This window comes from Oratosquilla oratoria, chromosome 44 (genome assembly GCF_046742065.1).
Source record: "Oratosquilla oratoria isolate Oo_2021 chromosome 44, ASM4674206v1, whole genome shotgun sequence".
In the NCBI taxonomy this organism is placed as follows: Eukaryota; Metazoa; Arthropoda; class Malacostraca; order Stomatopoda; family Squillidae; genus Oratosquilla; species Oratosquilla oratoria.
The window spans coordinates 9,386,448-9,409,194 of NC_134820.1; the positions used below are offsets into that span (position 1 = coordinate 9,386,448).

The 22,747-nt window shown below is 42.8% G+C and overlaps 1 protein-coding gene across 6 annotated transcripts in view; it reads left to right on the top strand.

The window, feature by feature from the left end:
* Positions 1 to 14,071: 14,071 nt before the first annotated feature.
* Positions 14,072 to 22,747, top strand: part of LOC143022159 (uncharacterized) — a 242,939-nt gene continuing 234,263 nt past the window's right edge. Inside the window, exon 1 of one of the 6 annotated variants that reach the window (XM_076180232.1) lies at positions 14,072 to 14,562. The gene's annotated coding sequence lies outside the window, so the exon portion shown is untranslated. Of the gene's footprint in view, positions 14,563 to 15,198; positions 15,270 to 20,572; positions 21,028 to 22,747 lie in introns of those variants that run through there. The other 5 variants (XM_076180229.1, XM_076180227.1, XM_076180233.1 and 2 more) reach the window with 5 other exon arrangements.

The following is a 22,747-nucleotide window of genomic DNA, read 5'->3' on the forward strand; positions in this document are numbered from 1 at the left end:
ATTCTCATCACTCCTAAGGATGAGGCCGCCACTTCTGCCCTTGCCAACCTAAAAGAGGTCAGTGGTAGGAAGGTCAACCTCCAGAGGGTGGAAGGAGCGGAGAAGGGGACAAAGATGGTGTTACGGGGCTGGTCAACTGACATTACCCTGGACGCCATCAGAGAGCATTCACAGGTGATCCATGCAGAATGATCCACCTGGAGGAAAGAGGATAACAGGCAGGTTGTGGTTACCCTCCGGGGGCCCACACTGAGGGAACTGGACCTGGGCATGTGGGGCACGTTCCCACTACGCACCTTTGTACCGGATCCCATGAGGTGCTTCTGCTGCCAACAGTATGGGCATCACTAGAGGCACTGCAGGCGCTCGTTTAAGTGTGGCATCTGTAGTGGCCCACACACCACCGACACGTGCATTGCAAAGCACAAGAACAATGAGGAGACGACGGTCAAGTGTCCCAACTGCAGCAAGACCCATCACGCTTGGAGCCTTGCCTGCGGCATCCGCAAAGACGAGGCCAAGGCAACGAGAGAGGTGTATAAGGCCAGAGACGACTACATCCCGGCCCCGCCCAGTCCCTCGGTGTGGAAACACCCTCGGCAACCAAGGGAACCCCGTCATCAGCCTCCAATACCGTCGCCTGCGCTAACGGAGGCAGAGTTCCCTGGGCTCCCTCAGCGGTCCCAGTTTCATAACAAAACCAAGGATCGCAGCCCCCTAGCGGAACCTCCTGTCCAAAAGGAGCAGCAACCGGCGCAAGCCCTTCCACGGCTCCTCACCTTTCAGGATGACGAACTAATGCAGTTCGTCATGGTCGCCGCGGCTGCGCTGGCCCGCCACCTGGGAAACTCGGAGGACCAGGTCAGGGAAGCTACGAGCTTCCTCAAGGACATAGCACAGGCGATGGTCTCCATCAAGAAGTGCTCATCTGCCACCAAGCCCTCCATGTCTCTATCTGCTGCACCAGGTACCATCCAAGTGACCGAGAACTCTCCAATGACCCCATCTCCTGCGCGGCCTCCCCCAGTGCCCTCGACCAGTGTCCAGACACACGAGGAGGATCCAGCGCCCTTCCCACTATGCACAAAGCCACCGACGTCTAACAAGCCGGTCCGAAAAGGCAAAGCAGGTACCAAGAGTTCGCAGGAGCCGCGGCCAAGACTGCATTGCCTGAGGGCCCAGTCCGAGTCCAGCGGTATCAGACGAGGCGAGAGGTTACCCTCTCTAAGGCAGGTGGCGCAGCGTTTGTGGCTGGATTCCCTGACGTACCTAGGGGAAACGAAGGGATGGATACGGACACTGACGTTAGTAGCGAGGGCTGTTCTTCGCCGTCAAGCCCGTAATCATCAGCGGAATCATCAGAAGACAACGAGTACCATGGATAGATTGCCCACAGTGCGCTCGACCACCCAGACTGTTCGCTTCCTCCAATGGAACATCCTTGGATTCAGAGCGAAACAGTCACTTCTGCAAGCCATCATACGGCAGGAGGAAAAACAGGTCATCCTCCTGCAGGAGAACCTGGTGGGAGAGGAAGAGACCAGGATCTCTGGATACCACGTGTTCGTGTCACCCCAAACAGACACAAGCAGAGGTTGTATGACCCTTGCCCATGCGTCCATCCCATGTTCAAGAGTAGACCCACCAATAGAATGTGGGGAAGACGTGGAGGTGCTCGCAGTTCGACTGCACTTCCCCCATGAAACGGTCCATGTGTATAACATTTACAAGGCCCCTGGGCGTGGACACTTGGACCTGGGGGAAGTATGCACCGTCGCGGAGGACGAGCAGTACATCCTCGCAGGGGATTTTAATGCGCACCACCCCATTCTTCACTCCGTGTCACCTACAAATTCGTCCGGGCGACACATTGAAGAAATCTTGGACACCAACCCGGGTGTGGTCCTACTGAACGACGGGTCGCCGACGCATGTACGACATGGTAGGCTCGATCTCTCCTTTGTCTCCTCCTCATTGCTGCATCGGATGTCGTAGAGCATCAGCGACACGGCTACGAGTGATCATTTTGGAATAGACATGTCGCTCACCGTAGCCCCGCCACCTCCAGTGTTCAAGGACAGAGTGGCTCGCGAGGTCGTCACCGACGCTCTGGCCATGGGTGAGTTGGATGATGCGGAGGCCTCACTGGTCTCTGCTATTCATGCAGCGGCAGAGGAGGCAATACCTAAGAACGCCCCCAACAGGAGGAGACATCGTAATGGTTGGTACTACAACCAGGAGATCAAGGGTGCCAACCACAGGGTCAACCGCCTACGAAAGATCCTACGTCGACACCACAACCCTGCCAACCTAGCCAACCTCCGGAGTGCCGTCGAAGAGGCCAAGCAGACAGCTCGACGTGTGCGTAGCGACAAGTGGCTGGAGTGGTGCCAAAGGGTTAGCGAGCCCACCACGCTAACGGAACTGTGGAGGAAACCCCACATAGCGACCAGACGTACTCCACCTCGGTGCGCTCCCCGTGCACCACATTGCGAGGCAGAAAATCTGGCGCAAGAGTTTGCCAGACGCACGCACACAGCCACGCTACCCGTCGAGCTACAGCAGAGGCAGACCATGCTACGTGAACCAAGAAAGGCCAGGGTACAAGCCGCCATGGTGTGTCCGGGTGATATAGACACGCCATTCACCGTCCATGAGTTACAAGCCTCACGTAAGAGATCCTCCGACACTGCTCCGGGGAGCGACCTAGTGACGTACTCCATGGTTGCACACCTGGGGGATGCAGGAGAAGAAGCACTCCTCCAGGTGGTAAACAGTAGTTGGTCCTGTGGAAGACTTCCGTCCAACTGGTAGAGGGCCGACATCGTGCCTATTCCCAAGCCCAGGGAGCCCGGAAAGTATCGTCCTATCTCCCTGACGAGCTGCATGGGGAAGACCATGGAGAAGATAGTTCTCCAAATACTTTTGTGGAAACTGGGACCACCACAAGAGAACCTCTATGGCTTCACCAAAGGGGTGGGCACGGCTCAGTGCATAGCAACGCTCTTGAGCCATGTGGAGCAACGTCACGCCGTGGTCGTCTTCTTTGACTTAGAGAAGGCATTTGAGCTTGCCATTGCCGCTGCAATTTTGGACAGTCTGGCTTCCAGAGGTGTACAGGGGAAAATGTTACAGTGGATAGCGGATTACCTTTTTAATAGAACTGCCAGAGTCCGTCTATAGGGAGTGGAGTCCTGCTATCACCCCCTGGAAAATGGTACACCCCAGGTGGGATTCTTAGTCCCACCCTGTTTAACGTGCTGATGGCGGAATTAATAGCCACCCTTCTACCTACAGGATGCCGCCTCCTATCGTACGCAGATGATGTCGCGCTGGTGGTAGTAGGCAGAGGGACCAAGGCCAGGAGGACGCAACTGTGCCTCGACCGCATTTCCTCAAAATGCGAAGAGCTTGGCCTCAAGATCTCGCCACCAAAGACTAAAGCCATGTGTTTTGGCACTAGCGTGACGCCGAGGGACAGACTCCTGCTGCAGGGACATGAGGTAGAGTGGGTCAGCACGCACATGTACCTTGGCGTCTGGCTTGACTCCAGGCTGTCCTTCCAGACCGAAGTGGCCTAAATCCGGGAAAGGGCCCTCGGCCGGATTAACGTATTAAAGTCTTTGGCGACTAGAGAAGCAAGTCCCAACAGCGCTGTCTTCCGGACATTCTACGTCAGCGCAATCCGACCGGTGATAGACTATGCCAGCAGTGCTCTGGCTGGTCTATCCGCAACACGGTTGGCTGGCTTGGAGGCAGTACAGTACCAGGCGCTGCGCGTAATACTGGGCGCGCCGCGCTGGACTCTGGTCGCCAATATGCAGCAAGAAGCGGGACTGTTGCCTATCAGTGCGAGGATCTCAGGACTGGTGGTAGCCTTCGCCATCAGAGTCATTCAGAGGGAGCATGACTCGTTCCTGCGGCGAAGGCTAATCAGCGCCCTCCAGCACGATCCGGATCTCTTCCCGCAGAAGAGGTGGTCAGCGAGGGGTGCACACCGGATAAGGGACCTTCAACTGCATGACCCTATCCTTCAGAAAACGAGGGATATGCCGGTGGAAGGTTATGTGCAGTCTCCCCCCTGGGAAAATCCACCGGCCAGAATCAGTGCGATGGCGTCACGACGCGGTACGCCGCTGCCGCGCCTGCGGGCGGATGCGGAGGACACAATGAGATCTGTCGTCCCTGAAAACTGCGTCGTCTATTTCACAGACGGCTCCGTGGATCCTGTACACAACGTGGCAGGTGTAGCGTTTGTCACGAAGGACGTGCAACAGGGAGTAAGGGTGTTGGGCACTCGCTGCTCGACGCAAGCAGAGGGTGTTGCAGTGGGTCTGGCATTGACCCATGCTCTCAACACCCACCAATGTAATGTAGTTGTGCTCACAGATAGTCTAGCTCTATTACAATTAGTATCTAGAATTTATCACAATGACCACAAACACCTAATGACCTCGTTGCTATTTCAGCTCAAGGCCCTCCGTCAGCAAGGGAGATCAGTCGTCCTCAACTGGGTGCCGGGACACATCGGCATCCAAGGGAATAAAGCGGCAGACAGGGTGGCCAGAAGAGCGGCCACAGGAGACACAGGAAGGCGGAATCGGTGTCCTCCCAAGCCGAACTGAGATCTTGGCCATTGCAACGATAACGATGGCCAAGAGGGAGCTGCAAACCCACAGGAACCTGGCAGCCTAGAGGCCGTCAGCACGCTGGTATCAAGTTGCCACAGCGTGTGAGCGACTGACCCCTGGAGTCCGTCTCTCCAGGATAGAGGAAGTCACCCTTCACCGCCTCCGTCTCGGATATCGATGTTTCTCGGAGGTGACGGGACAGCCGGAGGCCTGTATCCACTGTGGAGAGGCGGGGCAAACGGGCTAAATCATTATGTGGCCCTCTGCCCAGCGACCAGATTTCTGCTTGCGGGCCCCAGGACCTCGGCCGGGGGACTCATCCGTCGACTGTCAAGGACACTTACCTCGTATCAGCTGGGACGCCTCCTTCAAGTGCCGCCCCCCAGATGATACGGATGGGTTCTGTTTAACTGTACTCTCTTGCTGATTTTGACTTATGACACATCACAAACTTAAGCCAAGAACTAATGCCTTCTCTTTTTCACCTAGGTAACTGCGCAGGATGCCTTGAACCGACCGGATGAGACGCGACGGGTGCAAAATATACCAACCACGTCGGCTGGGACGCCTCCTTCAAGTGCCAGCCCCCAGAGAATACGGATGGGTTCTTAACTGTATTCACTTGTAATATTGACTTATGACCCACCACAACAATTCAAGCCAAAGGACTAATACCTTCTCCTTTTTCACCTAGGTAACTGCGCATGATGCCTTGGACCGACCGGATGGGACGCGACGGACACATAGGACACTAACCACGTCGGCTGGACCGTGGGGACCGACCAGGACCGTGCAGCGCTGCAAATATCGACATGATTCTAACTTATTAAACACAAGTACACCTAACTTTAATTGTAAAAGGCATACTAGTATGCCTTCTAGGAGTAGTGGGTAGAGACCCAGGCAAGATATACTTCTTGTAATCAATAAATGTAAAAAATGTAAAGAAGCCATTGCTTTGTTTGTAACCTAACATTTTATATTGGACAAATATATAAAAAATAGAAACTTAACATTGTACATAGGACAAATATATCAACTATTGACTTATTCAATGCAATAGAAGTTAATATAAACTTTTATAGTGAAATAAGAAATTATCTTAAGGCAGTTATGCTTTCAAATACCAATTTTAGCCAGACTTAACATGTATTATTGTATGAGGTTAGTGGACACTTTAAAGGAACCGAAGTTGCTGTTGTTTTACATTTTACAAAATGGATTATAGTTAAACCTTTGTGATTGCAAACAAACAAACATTCACACAAATAAACAGACATAGAAGCAAAAGCTTACCAGACTGCAGCGATTACTCAGCGAGCCGGGCCTTCTTTACAGAGGTCTGGAGAAGGACTGCGTTCTTCTGCTGGTCTTTCTCTAGGTTGTGGAGTCCATTCAGAAGAACATTTGCCAGACGACGGAACATCTTGGGACAGTCAATGTCAATCCCACTGAAGCTGGCCAGTGTCGACAAGATCTCCATAAGTCTTTTCTGGCCGCAGAAACGGTGACGGGCTTCCTTGATGAAACACAGTCCACATCTGACAAGATCAAAAGTGCACACATGTGGAGTTGTCAGGGAACCTCTGGACACTGTCTCGATAAAGTCCTTAACGTCACTGGTCACAAGAGGTTCCTCGGCACTGAAGACCACATCGTCCGCGCACTTCGTCTCAAGCCACACCGCCACATAGGCCGTGGTACACTCTTCATTCACAGTCAGTGTGACATCTGTGGTACACCTCTCAATAGAGGCTACATCCTCTAGGTCAATTGCAGTCCCCAAGCAGGTGTGTTCCTTCGACACAGGGTGGACATCGATGGACTGGAGGTTTACGGCAGCATATCTCATGAGGCGATGCTTGCATGCGGAGAACACATCCCCAGTGGTCATGAAAGAGTTTGCACCAGTTGATTGACGGTAGACTGAGAACTCCCCCTCAAGCCGGTCACTCTGGATCTCAAGCAGCAGGACATAATGGAAGTCAGCGTTTCTGAACAAGTAGTGGCAAGCGGCAATCAGTCCCTGCATAGTCTGCACTAGTACATTCTTGGTGTCATGTGTCGCCCCCGACTCCTCTCAGAGCGTTTTCATTCTCTCTAGGTATGTTCTAGCAATTAGTTCTAGGCCCCTTGCCTTGTTCCTTCTTGAGGGTGAATAAAATAGGGTGTAGTTTAAAGATGCTCCTTGGTCTCGTTCAGTACACCCCAAGAGTCCCACTCGGAACCCTCTACATTACGTCAAGTCACCTTCGTTCCTTCGTTCTGACATCACTCTTTCATTCATCCAATAGTCTTTTACTTCTCAAACAAGTGTCACACCTTAAGGGCGTGACTTTTCCTCTCTGCGCCAATAATTTTTCTCCTCCTCCACCTTTTTCTCCAATCAGAGAGGCTGTTATACTCTTCTAAACGATACCACCACGTAAGCATTACGTCGCAACAAAAATGGCTTGTCCGCTTACAAATACAACAGTCAAAATAATATTGCATCCACCAGGTGACACTCAGCATTTGTTACATATACAAGGGGCGAGTCTGACTCAGCTATCCTTGTCGCCTGTCGGCCGTTGTTTTCATAACAACTGACCCTGGATTAGCATTCGTTCTCCATCTACCTCTCCATCTACTTTCTTTTCTACTTTCATCTATACTTCCATCTACCAGCCTCTTACAGGGCTCGGCAGCTACCGTTGGTCGTCCCGACCAATGATTTCTGTTACCCTCTAGCAAGTCTGTCCCTTAAATTCTTATGCTTAAATAAGTTCTGAATAGCTGTATGATCAGTCCAAACTCTGATTGGATATCCTAGTATCATATCCCTAAAACTTTCTAAAGAATAAATTACTGCTAAAGTTTCTCTTTCTGTTATAGAGTAGTTTCTCTCCGCACTATTACAAAGTCTTGATGTGTAAGCAATTGGTTTCAAAGGTCCATTTCTCTCTTGCATCAGTATGCCTCCTAATTCTATGTCAGATGCATCAGTACAAAGAATAAATTCTTTTTCATAGTCCGAAAATATTAGAATGGGTGAACTCGTGAGTTTATCTTTCAACTTGTCAAAAGCTTGCTGCTGTGCAGGTCCCCATGTGAACTTTGAGTCCTTCCTCAACAAAGAACTTAGTGGATTAGCAATGTCAGCATATCGTTGAATAAATTTTCTATAATATCCTGTCAATCCCAAAAAGCTCCTAACCTTGTCTACATTGGTCGGAACCGGAAAATTCCTGACAGCGTCAACCTTTGAATTCACTGTACTAAGTCCATGTCTGTCCATCTTATGTCCTAAATAAATAACACTGTCTTGCAAGAACTTACATTTTTCCAGTTTTACTTTCAATCCTGCTTCTCCTAGTCTTGAGAATATCAAATCTAATTTCTTAAAGTGCTCCACTGCAGTCTGAGAAACTATTAAAATGTCATCTAGAAATACACTGGCAGTGTTTCCAAACAGTCCATCTAGAATAGTATTCATTAATCTCATGTAAGTTAATGGACTATTACATAACCCAAATGGCATTCTCTTGAACTCATAATGTCCCATTGGAGTAGAAAATGCTGTGAACTCTCTTGAGTCTTCATTCAACTCTATTTGCTAAAAAGCTGATTTGATATCTATTGTGCTAAAATATCTATTCTCAATTCCCAAACTTCTCAAAATATCACCTATAATGGGTAATGGTAGCCTGTCACGGATGGTGTGCTTATTCAATTCCCTATAATCAATAACTGGGCGCATAGTACCATCTGACTTTGGCACCAAAATCAAAGGAAAATTCCACTCACTTTTACTATGTTTAATAATATCCTGTGATAACATTTCAGTGATCAGTTTATCTACTATTGCTAATTTAGAGGGAGGAACTCTATAGGCGGGTATGTAAATAGGCTGTGTTCCTGGTTTTAATTTAATATGATGTTTTAAAACAGTTGTTTTGCCTAAGGCGTCCCCCGGCAAAGCAATTGCTTTATTGTGCTTCACAAGCAAAGCAAGTAAACTTTCATCCAACTCAGGGCAATTAGTTGTTTCTAATAGACATTTGTATTTATTTCTTAAATCTATTCCTTCTTGAACTGAACAGATTGGTAAAATTTGTAATTCTAACTCCTCGCTATTCTCATTTAAAATTTTAATGGGTTTTGTACACACCTGAAAACATCCTATTTGTGTACCTTTCCGTAAAACTATATCCTTATTCATAGTGTTGATTACTAGTACTTTTACTCTGCTCTTATTTGACTTATAAATCCCTGAGTCCCACTTCAAACCTTTTAATCTAATTGATTCTGGGACTGTAATTATTTCAGAGTCTACATTGACTCCTTTCAAATACACTTCCACCTTGTTAATTGATTTGGGGTGCAATAACGTCGACTTTATTACACCACCATTTAAAATTTGCAAAGTTTCAGTAGTTGATAATTTAGTAATTTCTAGGATTTCCTGAATATCTGAGTTGGGTTCACAAGTTGCTTTACTTTCTATTGGTCTGGGCCGCTCGGCCTCGTTATCTAAGATAGAAATGTTATCTAGGGATGCATTGATTCCTGTCACTGGTCTTAAGTCTGGTTGATTAAAAAATGTGATTAACTGTGACTTCACTAAAATCCCTAAGTCAGCAGGACATATTACCATGTTTTCTTTTCTCATAGTTGCAAATCCTATCAATAAATCTCCTGGAAAAACAGATTCTTCTACCACTATCACTGGAATGCGCAAATGTTTATTTGTATATAACTTCTAGTTCAACCTTACCTAATGTTTTTAACTGATTTCCAGTTACTCCTTGCAATGAGTAACGGATTGGTTTCAATATTTTTACTCCTGGTTTCAACTAGTTTAAAACTTTACTGGTAATTACATTAACTACAGACCCTGTATCAATAAATATTTGAATATGCTTATTGAACACTCTACCAGCAATGAGAGGTCCTACAGAAGTTCTTCCAATAGTAATTATCAGTTTGTCAGTTTCTTTCATCTTTCTTGTATTCCCATATTTAACACAATACCGTCTATCGGGAGTTCTAAAATATTGATGTATTCTGTATCTGGGGGTTTTCCTCTTAGCTCTGGGTGTATCCGAAATTTTCTACATTCATAAGTTCTATGGCCTATCTTATTATTATACATACAGAATGGTGGGTTCCTACATTGATACTCGCTGTGTCCTTCATATTTACAATTTCTACAAATAATTCCATAAAAACAGTCTTGTGCTTTGTGTCCCCATGTATTACAATCAAAACAGAGGATTCTAGCATCCCTGGATGGACTTCTAACATTCCGTCTATGTCCTACTTCAGCTTTTCTCAACTCTCTAGAGTTCCTATGTTGGCCCACGGTCATTACATATGGGTTTATCATTCTGGTCTCACTGTACCCTTGAAGAAGATAATCTACTTCTCCTAAACTTATATTTGACTTAAGATCTTTGTACAGCTTTTCTGCCGTTAAGTCATCAGAATTTTTGGCTGACAATCCAAATGTGATCAATTTTGTTACCTGAGAAATTTTCATTTTGTCTCTAGATCCTTCTATCCAGTCTGAATCTTTCAAGATAGAATTCATGTCTTTTGACCATCTATCTAATCTAGCTAAGTATTCTGTGTCTGTTTCACTTGTTCTCACTTTTTTGATAATTTTTACAAAAGACCTGATAGGATCCTGGTCACATTTGGACATAAAATGTTTGATGAAAGTTTTCTTATAAACTCCATATTGGTTGATTTCTTCCATTTGTTGGAAATCAATGATAAACCTAGCCCTCCCATTCTCCGTGTCTATATTCTCTTTTAAAATTTCTATTATTTTTTCATCAGTAGTGTTTCTACTCACAATAAGAGTGTCTATCAAATTAAGGAATTCGTTGACCCCATATGTATTTGCTATTTGCCTCAACACGCTTGAATTTGTCATACCTTGATTTGGCTTTACTGCTTCCACGTAGTGTTGCTTACGTAGGTTACCTCGACGTCCCTCGTCAGCCTTGTCGTTCGTCAGCCTCGTCGTTCATCAGCCTCGTCACTCTCTGCCTTGAAGATCGTCTTGTAGATTATCACCCTGAAGATCGTTTTGTTCCACTAGTAGTAGTAGTAGTTGCTCGTAGTGTTGTAGACCCCTCGTTCCTCGTCTTGTCGTCCCTTGAAACCAACACACGCTTGATTGTGGTTGCGGTTGTAGTTGCTGTACTCCCGTAGACTTATTTTGCACCACTTCACGCACCAGTCTTGTATTCTCTTCGGAGGGAGTTCGTCCCGAGCTGCCGCCACTGTCGCCCCCGACTCCTCTCGGAGCGTTTTCATTCTCTCTAGGTATGTTCTAGCAATTAGTTCTTAAGGGGGGGGCCACCCCCGAAAACTCCTTGGGCTCATATCTCGCTTCTGGTTCATCCAATTGCTTTGCAATTTTAATATGTTGTTTGTTGGTGTAAAGAAATGCTATTCTGTAAATTTCATGAAATTTTGATGAATGGTAGCGGCTACAAAAAAAAACGTGTTTTTATTTTTTTTTATTTTCACAAGATTCATTTTTCATTTAATTGCTTTGAAAAAAATATCATAGAAACTTTGTTCATATACCTACATTTTTTTGGATTTGTTTTTCAATTTTTTTTTTTTTTTTTTTTTTGTCTTTGAAGAATTATTTTTTCGAAAAAAAAAAATAGGTCTCCTGAATCCCGTTTTTTTTTTTTTTTTTTTTTCACAAATTGAAAAATCTAATTACAACAAAAAATTCTATTTTTGTTGAAGTATAAATTGATACCTAACATAAATTGATCAGAGTTTTTACTGATTTTGTGAAAATATTTGAAGTTAAAAAAAAAACATTTCGAGATATCGGCTTCTAAAGTTTTTTTTTTTTCCTTTTCCTGCCATGTGTATTCATCTGATTGGCATGAAAATTTCACATATGATTGTGTATATATTGTTGACTTAGTGGAGAATGAAGAGAAATGGGGGGTGACTGTTGTTGTGGCGTGGGTGGGAGTGGTGGCGGAGGAGGAGGTGATAAGCCGGACGGCGATAACACGCTCTCCCCTTCATCTCTGCTAATTTCTTCGCTAATTTCTCCTTGATCTGAAGAGTCTTGATGCCCTTTACTCATTTTGAAGTTGGATATCCTCGATAACGTAAGCTTACGTTTGTAATTCATCTTGCAAGACGAATATAAAAGAAATATTACAGGAACGCAGCGTTGCGTTGTCTGTAATGTCTCCGTATGTACTGGACGTGAGTAGCTAGGAATACCACACGCATGCGGGGAAGAGATGCCATTTGTCGAAATTTATATAAAGGAAAAATTATTTTAATGATAGTTCTACATAGTTATAAGCATTGAATGATACCTTATTTTCTAGCGCACGCGTCAGGCTATGACGCAACACCCCGGGTCATTTAAAAATGGCATCTGAGGGGGGAAAAAATATTTTTTTAGAAAAAACTTCAAGTGATAGTTTAGGGTAGGACTGACATCTTGAACCGATAAAAGTGAAAAGTGAAATTTTAAAAATATTCGTGAAAAATTCACCGGGGTGGCCCCCCTTAAGGCTCCTTGCCTTGTTCCTTCTTGAGGGTGAATACAATAGGGTGTAGTTTAAAGATGCTTCTTGGTCTCGTTCAGTACACCCCGAGAGTCCCACACGGAACCCTCTACATTACGTCAAGTCACCTTCGTTCCTTCGTTCTGACATCACTCTTTCATTCATCCAATAGTCTTTTACTTCTCAAACAAGTGTCACACCTTAAGGGCGTGACTTTTCCTCTCTGCGCCAATAATTTTTCTCCTCCTCCACCTTTTTCTCCAATCAGAGAGGCTGTTATACTCTTCTAAACGATACCACCACGTAAGCATTACGTCGCAACAAAAATGGCTTGTCCGCTTACAAATACAACAGTCAAAATAATATTGCATCCACCAGGTGACACTCAGCATTTGTTACATATACAAGGAGCGAGTCTGACTCAGCTATCCTTGTCACCTGTCGGCCGTTGTTTTCATAACAACTGACCCTGAATTAGCATTCGTTCTCCATCTACTTTCTTTTCTACTTTCATCTATACTTCCATCTACCGGCCTCTTACACATGGGTGAAACACTTGATTCGATTTGCTCCATGTCCTGAAGAAGCCTCTTGGAAAATCAACAGGAAAGTCTGCAGGCTGGTTGACTGGGGATCCTGAACAGCTCGGTATGGATCGTTCATGCGCTGATCTTGCTCCTTCCCAGATACATTCACTAAATCCCACCAGTTGAGGATGATTTGGATGAACTTAGCAGTGTCATGACATCCTCTGAGCTTCAATGAAGCCACAACCTTCAAGACATGCTGCACATTTTGTAGTTGAAGTCGTGAGGGGTTGACAGCAAATTTAATGAGGGGAGTACTCTTCAAAATACTGCCTTTCTCTGACTCGTACAGTTCCTCGACGTCAGCAAATGATGCTGTTGTTTTATTTTGTCAAGACTGATCTTCTGGCACTTCTCACTGATCCAGTTGTTGCGGATGCACTTCAGAAGATGCACTGTGTCAAAAAAGAGAAACAAAACACGCTCTTTGTCAAGAGGATGCTTGGCTGTGGCACGGCAATCACCCGGAAAATCAAACAGCTTAAACAGTACTGCTGGTTTATCACGTAGTTGTCTGTGATAGACCCGATGACACGCCCACCTGCCCTCTCAACAGCAGCTGCCGCCTCCTTCACACGCTCAAGCTGGTATGCTGCTATGAGCTTGTGGACGGGTGTCACAGAAATCATAATAATAGGTCCTCTGTGCAGCGACTTCATCATAATACATAACATAGAAGCGGCTTTGCAGTCTGGCTTGTTCACTGCTATGCCACTCAGAACTAGGGTGGCCATTTCCAAATTTTCAAAAAGGACACTGCATATCGACGATTATAATATACAGTAATATATATATATATATATATATATATATATATATATATATATATAAATGAAAGTGAATATTTTTCACTTCTAATGAAACCGACAAAAAACAAATACCTGTATCTCTTACCAAGTTACAACACAAACAAAACCTAGTTGTATCCTCACATTGATTGCCTGGAGGTTTATTTTTTTTTGTTTTTTTTGCATTTCTGCCCTCTTTCTTTTCGGCATTTTCAGACTCCTTAACCTCATAAATTAATTGCCAAACCACACTGCACCGTGGCCACATCAGGACTGCAGCCCAATGTATGAAATGTGAATCATGCAATCACACGTTCACAACATTGGTCCTGTGCAGTTCCTGTCTACGGCTGCCGAGTTCCGACGTTGACCTTGGCCTGGGTACTCCCACATAATTTAATTGTACGGCATCATTGTATACCTAGGATTATTTATTTATTTATTCTTTACTCATTTATCTATTTGTTTGTTAATTTATTTTTGTCACACCCCAAGAAAGGAGGACAGATGCACGTCCGGCGTGAGGTTGCTCTGGATGGGGGACAAAGTGCTCAAAAGGAGGGCTGTCCTCCCTAAAGGAGGACGTCTGGCCACCCTACGTCAGAATCCCACCAGAAAATCCAACAGTTGGCCGAATCTGTACTTCATCTATGTGGTGTGAGCGTGAGTGTATATGGCGCGGACGGGGACGGACGGCTGGCACCCCCTCCCCCTCCTTTGGGGGGGAGGGGGTCAAAGGGCACGAGCGCTGGTATCCCCCTTCCCAAAAGCGGGGGGAGTGCCCTCGCGTCGGCGTGGGTGCCCCAGTGCCTGGGAAGGACCGCGCGTGGGTGGTGGGGTGAATGTGAGTGTAAGGGAAGTATACACGAAGGAGGATCGGTTAGGCTAGTATTAATGGTTAGGAGGTAGGGAATTAGGCTAGATTTAGACTAGGCGCAGTGGAGTGTGTGTTACAAAGGAAGGCAAGGACCCACCCAGGAGCAACCGAAGAACCGTCGTCATCGACGCACAAGTAAGTACTTTTGATCACAATCTACCAAGAGAAATACATTCTTCTGCTGCATTGTCTTCACTTTGGCAAATGTTTCCCTCATCATCTGATCCTTGTCAATAGATGAAGTGATGTACTGCAGCTTGCGTTTGCTTGGCAGCACCAAAAAGTCTCTGAGCTGTTCATAACTACACTAGGGGTATGATTCAAGAGCAAAACAATAATCATTCATGGAAAACTGTTTCTGTGATAAAAGTTCCAACTGACGTGTATAATAGTAGTCCTTGGCCATACCATATGCCCAGGGCCAGCCTACCCCTGAAGCAGTTGGCGTTAACCTCTTGTACCGGTAGGTCGTGGCTGGTTTGGAGAAATAAACATTGAATATCTTGCCAGTACTGTGTTTCACTTATGCACGCAGTTTCTCTCACCACCACATATTTCAATCATAACCCTAATTGTACAGCTATCAATTCACTAAATTAACTGAGGTCGTAACTACAGGTGTAAAATAGCTTATTTACTCAAAAAAATGCGTCGGGATTTATTCCCGACAAATTGTTTGCTTTATTATAATCATAATGTTTTCTTTGTAAAGTTCATGCTTTGTGATTTTACATGAGAACGTGAACGAAATTTGTTTGTAAACAAACTTATTGCCACATTGTTATGGTGTACGGTGGAGTGACTCATATGTCAGACCTGTTCATTCATCTAGTGAATCATAGGTACGGGCACAACATTTTCTAAAAAATTTAACCCTTAACTTATTGTTGCATATGAAAGACAACTTTATTAGAAACAAATTTTTTTTCAATTTTTTTAAATAACTTGAAAAATAAGGGAGATACGATTATTTAAATTATTTTTTAGCCCGCATTATTGGCTAGGCTTTACCATAACAAAATGTTAGAATTAAGGGTGGTAATTTGTAAAGATTCCGGTAAAGAAATATACATTAACGCTAAACCACTGGTCCAATTTTTATTGAAATTCGGTAAACTTGGGTTTTAAGTAGCTAGGTCAATATGGAAATGGAATTCCTGATATTTGAGCTGAAGTAGTTCTCATGGGATGCAAAAAGTCGCTATGAGTATAATACAATTTGAATTATCAATCTAGCTGTCCTAGTTCTCGAGATATTGCATTTTGAATGGAATTAAATCGGGCCTATTTTGTCCGAGGAAATCGGGCCGAAACGTGCGGTCTGACTAATCGCCGATCAAACGTAAACAATGACGGTTTTTACTGACGGGCACAATTTTATATAAGAAATTAGCATATGGTTGCATTATTTGATCTATTTTCTGTAAGATGTGTGATTTCCATGTAATTTGATCATAGAATTATGTTTTTATCCTCTGCAAAATTACCCACCACAGCTACGAATACCGTCAAATTACATGAAAATCACACATTTTAAAGAAAATAGTTTGAATAATTCAATCATATGCAAGCTATTACACTAATAACCCAATAGTAACAAACTTAATAGTGTAGTTTGATCCATACCACCAGTGATCATAGCTAGCGGGCAGGACGAATCGTAGCTGTGGTCCGTAATATTACGGAGGATGAAAACGTAACTTCTCTTTGATCAAATTACATGAAAATCACACATTTTAAAGGAAATATTTCAAATAATTCAACTATAAGTCTATTACACTAATAACATAATAGTAAGAAACTTAATAGAGTGAAGTTTGGTCCATACCACCAGTGATAGATAAGATGGCGGGATGGATGTTGATGTTGTTATCCGATAATCCGACCAGATAGAAAAAAAAAACTAATTAAAACCACCGATTTCTCAGCTCTACCGTAACACGCTGCCTTTATTTTGGTATTAGAATAATCCGCGATACTAGTAGTTTTGGTTAATTATGGTCAGTTGCCCGCACGATAAATTTGTTAGCTCATTTTTTACGTTGAAACATATACCAATTTTCGATCTACTGCTGAATGCAGGCCGCCATGTTTATCTTATGTTTTTATTGACCGACATGTAACTGATGATGTGAATGTTTGAAATTTACTACGATCGTAGTAAATACACTCACACAACATTTTTATTAATTAAATTTCCCGCGGTATGTAAATTTGGCCGTTTGAATGGCGTGCGCATAAAATGACGCGCTATTGTGCTCGTCATCGACGGTGGCGCCTCTGGTGGTGTTTGACCTACCTATTTTAAGGATCAACAAATCACATGAGCATGTCAAAAACAATTGTCGATGTGAGACATTTCCATCATACCATATTTGCCTTTTCATGGCAACCATGAAGTTGTAAATTTTCAGATTATCATCAATGAAATCCAAACCACTGGCCCAATTGACATGCAACTGGGCAAGTAAAGGTTTTATGGGTTAACAAATCACCTGAGTATGTCAACAGCATTGCAGGACCTTCTTCTTATACCATTCTTACTAACACCTATCATGTTGCCATGGCAACTGTTGTCAATTAAGAAATAATCAATAAAATCCAAACTGCTGGCCCAATTGACATGCAACTTGGCATGTGAAGGTTTTATGGGTCAACAAATCACCTTGCTGGGCCTTCTTCTTGTACCATTCTTACTAACACCTATCATGTTGCCATGGCAACTGTTGTCAATTTAGAAATAATCTATAAAATCCAAACCGCAGGCCCAATTGACATGCAACTTGGCATGTGAAGGTTTTATGGGTTAACAAATCACCTGAGCATGTCATTAACATTGCAGGACCTTCTTCTTATACCATTCTTACTAACACCTATCATGTTGCCATGGCAACTGTTGTCAATTTAGAAATAATAAAATCCAAACCGCTGGCCCAATTGACATGCAACTTGGCATGTGAAGGTTTTATGGGTCAACAAATCACCTGAGCATGTCATTAACATTGCTGGACCTTCTTATACCATTCTTACTAACGCCTATCATGTTGCCATGACAACTGTTGTCAATTTAGAAATAATCTATAAAATCCAAACTGCTGGCCCAATTGACATGTAACTTGGTATGTGAAGGTTTTATGGGTTAACAAATCACCTGAGCATGTCATTAACATTGCAGGACCTTCTTGTACCATTCTTACTAACACTTATCATGTTGCCATGGCAACTGTTGTCAATTTAGAAATAATAAAATCCAAACCGCTGGCCCAATTGACATACAACTTGGCATGTGAAGATTTTATGGGTCAACAAATCACCTGAGCATGTCATTAACATTGCAGGACCTTCATCTTATACCATTCTTACTAACACCTATCATGTTGCCATGGCAACTGTTGTCAATTTAGAAATAATCTATAAAATCCAAACTGCTGGCCCAATTGACATGCAACTTGGCATGTGAAGGTTTTATCATAAAGGCCAATTCTTCAAAAGCAAACAAATATTCACTGATTCAAACGCAAATTTGGTTATCAACCTCGGCAAATTAGTTTTTCAAGTAAAAATATTAAGGTAAGTCATCAATAAAATATTATTTTAATGTAAGAAAATTGTTTTTTAATCTATTTTCTCCCGGTTATGAGCAGCTTAAGATCGTTGTGTATTATACACTTGGTGATTTGTTGACCCAAAAACCTTCACATGCCTTGTTGCATGTCAATTGGGCCAGTGGTTTGGATTTTATTGATTATTTCTAAATTGACAACAGTTGCCATGGCAACATGATAGGTGTTAGTAAGAATGGTATAAGAAGAAGGTCCTGCAATGTTAATGACATGCTCAGGTGATTTATTGACCCATAAAATTTATATGTCAATAAATCACCTGAGCATTAACATTGCAGGACCTTCTTCTCATACCATTCTTACTAACACCTATCATGTTGTCATGGCAACTGTTGTCAATTTAGAAATAATCAATAAAATCCAAACCACTGCCCCAATTGACATGCAACTTGCCGAGGTTGATAACCAAATTTGCATTTGAATCGGTGAATATTTATTTGCTTTTGAAGAATCAGGCATACACTTGCACAATAACAAGATAATTTGAATATCCTGCGCATACGCTGAACGCTCGAAGCATTCAAACTAAGCCAAACAAAATCCAACGGGTCGCAAAATATGGTGATGTAAACATTACCAGCGCGATCGTAGCGCCGCGTTTGTTTTCGCACGTACCTAGTGAATAAGATTGCTGACGCTTTGATGACACTGCTGCACCTCACAAAACTGGGCTTACAGCCGTAATCTATTCCTGACAATAATCATGGTATGATGACAAAACCAGTGAGCGTACTAGGTAGAGTATAGCGTAAACTTTTGAAGAGGTTTTGAGTTAATATGGACAATTTATAGTTTCAGGCATAAGTGCATAACTTCACTACTTAATTACTTCAAAAGTAAGCATTTGCGACGGAAATGATATACACCATCGTTCATATCACATTTCTCACCAGAAACACATAAGCCACATATCAAATTCTATGGTTGGGTGAAACTATAAATTGACTGATATTTTTGTTTTTTGTGGGTTTCTTTAGTCTTCTTCATTTTACACCTGTTTAGCAACATGCATTACTCCGTTTAATAGTCTCCCCCACCCAAAAACCCCGATTTCCCACACGTCCCCCCAGATCGTTCGGGAGATGTAGGCATAAGTGCATAACTTCAATACTTAATTACTTCAAAAGTACGCATTTGCGACAGAAATGATATACACCATCATTCATATCACAACATTTCTCACCAGAAACACATAAGCCACATATCAAATTCTATGGTTGGGTGAAACTATAAATTGACCGTTAATATTCTTTGGACAGTGGTAATTTGTACCAGTCATAGAGAGGATCATGATGTGTACAGATGGTGGACAGACATAAAGAGTAAAAGTATATCAAAATAAGATTGATAATTACAGCATCAAAGGCTTATTAGAATTTCTGATTACACTGTATCAAACATCGATGGTGTGAATTTGGTCAATTTTATGGTGTTTGTTAGGTATGAGCACAAAAGTTTCAAATTTGGTTTAACCCATAAATTCTTGTTGAATATGAAAGACCATTTAATTTGAAACGAAATACTTTTTAATTTTTTAAATAGCTTGTAAAATAAATAAGGGAGATACAATTTTTTTTTTCTATTCTGGATTTTTTTGCTAGGCTTTAATATAACAAAAGGTGAGAAGGGTGGTAATTTATAAAGATTTTGGTAAAGAAATATGGTACACATAAACTCTAAGCCACTTCCAATTTTAAGGGTCGTACTAATTAATGCCCGGCAGCAACCGGCGATTTCCTATGCTGCCCGGGCGTTGTGTTTTTTTTTTTTTCAGTTCCAATGGTTTATATCATATGAATGATTCGTCTACTAGTGAATTCATGAAAAAAATTTCTGAATTTAGCAGGAGAAACGACACACAAAGTAGAAAATCCTTTGCTGAATTTAGCGCCCGGACCGTGGCGGTGCCACCATCTTTGTTTATGTCTGGTCGTAGGCCTAACCTAACCTTCCCAACATTCCAACCGCTTGTAATGTAGCCATTCCACATTTTCCAACGACCGGACATAAACAAAGATGGCGGCACCGCCACGGTCCAGGCACTAAATTCAGTAAAGGATTTTCTGTTTTGTGTGTTGTTTCTCCTACTAAATTCAATGATTTCTTTTGTGAATTTACTAGTAGATGAATCATTCATATGATATGAACCATTGGAACTGAAAAAATAGGCTTACACAACGCCCAGGCACCATACGAAACTGCCGGTTGCTACCGGGCATTGCTGGGCATTATTTAGTAGGACCGAATTTTAACAAAATTAGGAATACACTGGTTTTATGAGTCAACAAGTCACATGGGCATGTCAAAAACGATGTGGGACATCTGCAACGTACCAAATTTGGATATTATTTTAATTGTGCACACCTATGCGAAATAGCATTAGAAAATTAGATATTAATTTTGTAAATTATAATACATAAACATAATATGCGATTTTCTCTGTGAAAATAAAAAGCAGAAACCTTGCTATAAGCAAATTTACTAATGAATGAAACCGTTGGGATATAGTACAGATGCCATGCCAAGTCACTATCAGACGACACCCAGTACCAAATAGAATATAAAAAAATTAGAAAGAATACCAAGAGCAACAACAAAACTAGCACCAACTCTTACCGAAATGACATATGAGCAAATGCGGTCCAAATTAGAATGACCAACTCTGGAACAAAGAAGGGAAAGAGGAGACTTGCTAACTATAAAATAATGAAAGGAATGGAAATCTTGGATAAGAATGACTTATCGAAATGGGACAATGGAAAAATGAGAGGACAGTCCAAAAGAAATAAAAAAAGATAATTACAGAAAAGATCTGAAAAAAGACAGCTTCCCACACAGAGTGATAGATACTTGGAACAAATTGGACAAAGAAACAGTGTGTGCAAACATTGTTCAAGATTTTAAGAAAAACTTGATGCTGAGAGATACAAAGAAGGGTCACCATGAGCATAGCTTCCTTCCCGTATAATACAACTAGGTAAGTACATTGTGGACTGGGTGTTCTCCAACTCTAAGTGACATTAATAAGCGCTGTTACAAAGACAATAGGGCTTCCTTGAACTTTATGAGAGAACACGGGGTTCAACCGTCGTCTGTTAATTGCCTGAGGTACAATAATAATCAGGCCATCAGCATCTGTGACGACGATGGCGACCCGGATGATCTTTAGAACTTGAGGTACCAAATAACTAAACATTGGTTAGGTTATGTAGGTTAGTTAGGTTAAGTAGGTTAACGAGTTAAACACCATATGAGGACAGAGCCTTTATTTGTACGATGTTTTGCTTATTACAGCTTTTTCAAGTACAAGTTGAGATACATATGCTTGAGATTAACCTCTTCGTTACCGACCCGTCAGCCTTACGTAAACAAATGTTTCAAGCCATCCCACGAATGGTTGGAGCCTTATGTTTGTAAACACAGACACTTGCCACCACGTGGGTAGAAATAACCCAGAAACCGAGGCCTTGAGAGCCCTCAATACACACAGCTTATAACTGTGACACATGCGTGTCACGGGGAGCACGCTCGGTTCCTGGCGGGTGCACTCAGCCGTGACACGCAGGTGTCACAAAACACATCCAGTACTCAAGGGGTTAAATAAGGGGAAAGGAGGGAACGGGTAGAGAAAAGAAGTAGGGGGGAAGGAAGAGGAGGAGGAGGAGAAGGGGGATTGAATACTGGGAAAGGTTGAGAATGCTGCACAAACGTCCACGGGCAAAATGCTCACAAAGGGTGGTTTAAATTTTTACTGGCCATGGGTATTAGGGGAATTATGTGGGGTGAGATGTTGAACATGCCCCTATTTTGTTCAATAGTGTTCGTTCCTTGAATGATCGCTGCTTCCAAACATTTCCTGCAGATTTTGTCTAGTTCTCATATCAGCACCTCTGCACTCTTCCAGTCGTGTATTCAGGTCGCGTGACATTTCTCCAATGTAAACTTTATCACATCCCGAGCATGGAATACGATAAACACCGGCTTTAGTGCCCGGTGCTTGGTTGTTGTATGTTCTCGTCTTCGTGATGTCTTTTATCGTCCTGCTGGTCTGGCACACTACTTCCAATTTCCTTCCCCGTACTTCTTTTCTCTCCCCGTTCCCTCCTTTCCCCTTATTTAATCTCAAGCAACTTGTACTTGAAAAAGCTGTAATAAGCGAAATGTCGTACAAATAAAGGCTTTGTCCTCATATGGTGTTTAACTCCTCAGTCTTGTCGGCAACTGCTATTTCATGAAAAAATAAGTAGGTTAAGTTAGGTTAGGTTAGAATAGACTAATTTATCATCCTTTCATTTCTTCGACCTCAGTACCTATCAAAACACACTTGGCATATTGTTCAACCACCGCGACATAGTTCGTTAGAAAACAGGTTTTAGCAAATTTTTGTTATTTATTTCTGCCTAGAAAATTGCATATTACATTGATCTATTATAATTTACAAAATTAATAATTAATTTTCTATTGCTATATTGCATAGATGTGCACTAAAATTTTACCCAAATTTGCATTTCCATGACAGTGATTAAGTTGTTAAAATAATCCATAAAATCCAAACCGATGGTCCAATTTAAATGCAACTTAGCATATGAGAGTTTTATGGGTCAACAAATCACCTGAGCATGTCAAAAACAATGTAGGACCCTCCTTTTATGCTTTTCTTACTAACACCGATCGTGTTGCTTTGGCAACGATTAAGA